This window comes from Nicrophorus vespilloides, unplaced genomic scaffold (genome assembly GCF_001412225.1).
Source record: "Nicrophorus vespilloides isolate i.1.1-1 unplaced genomic scaffold, Nicve_v1.0, whole genome shotgun sequence".
Taxonomy (NCBI): Eukaryota; Metazoa; Arthropoda; class Insecta; order Coleoptera; family Silphidae; genus Nicrophorus; species Nicrophorus vespilloides.
In genome coordinates, this window is record NW_017096812.1 from 26,260 (window position 1) to 26,529 (window position 270).

Below are 270 nucleotides of genomic sequence, written 5' to 3' on the forward strand. Positions count from 1 at the left end.
GGTTGACTTTAGCGGCTACAACTTCTGGGGTTTCCAATGGGACTCCGTTAACGCTGGTTGGAAGAACGTGGGTGGTTGGGTAGGCAGCTGGGACGTGATGGGCAGAGTATACACCATGATGGGCAACAACTGGAGCAGCCAAATGGGCAGAATATCCGGTATGGGCAACAACTGGAGCGGCAGCTACAAGTCCATGATGAAAGTAGTCACCGTTGCGAGCTTGTACATTGACTTTATGGACCAAATGGGCAGCCCTGGCGTGTTGAACTT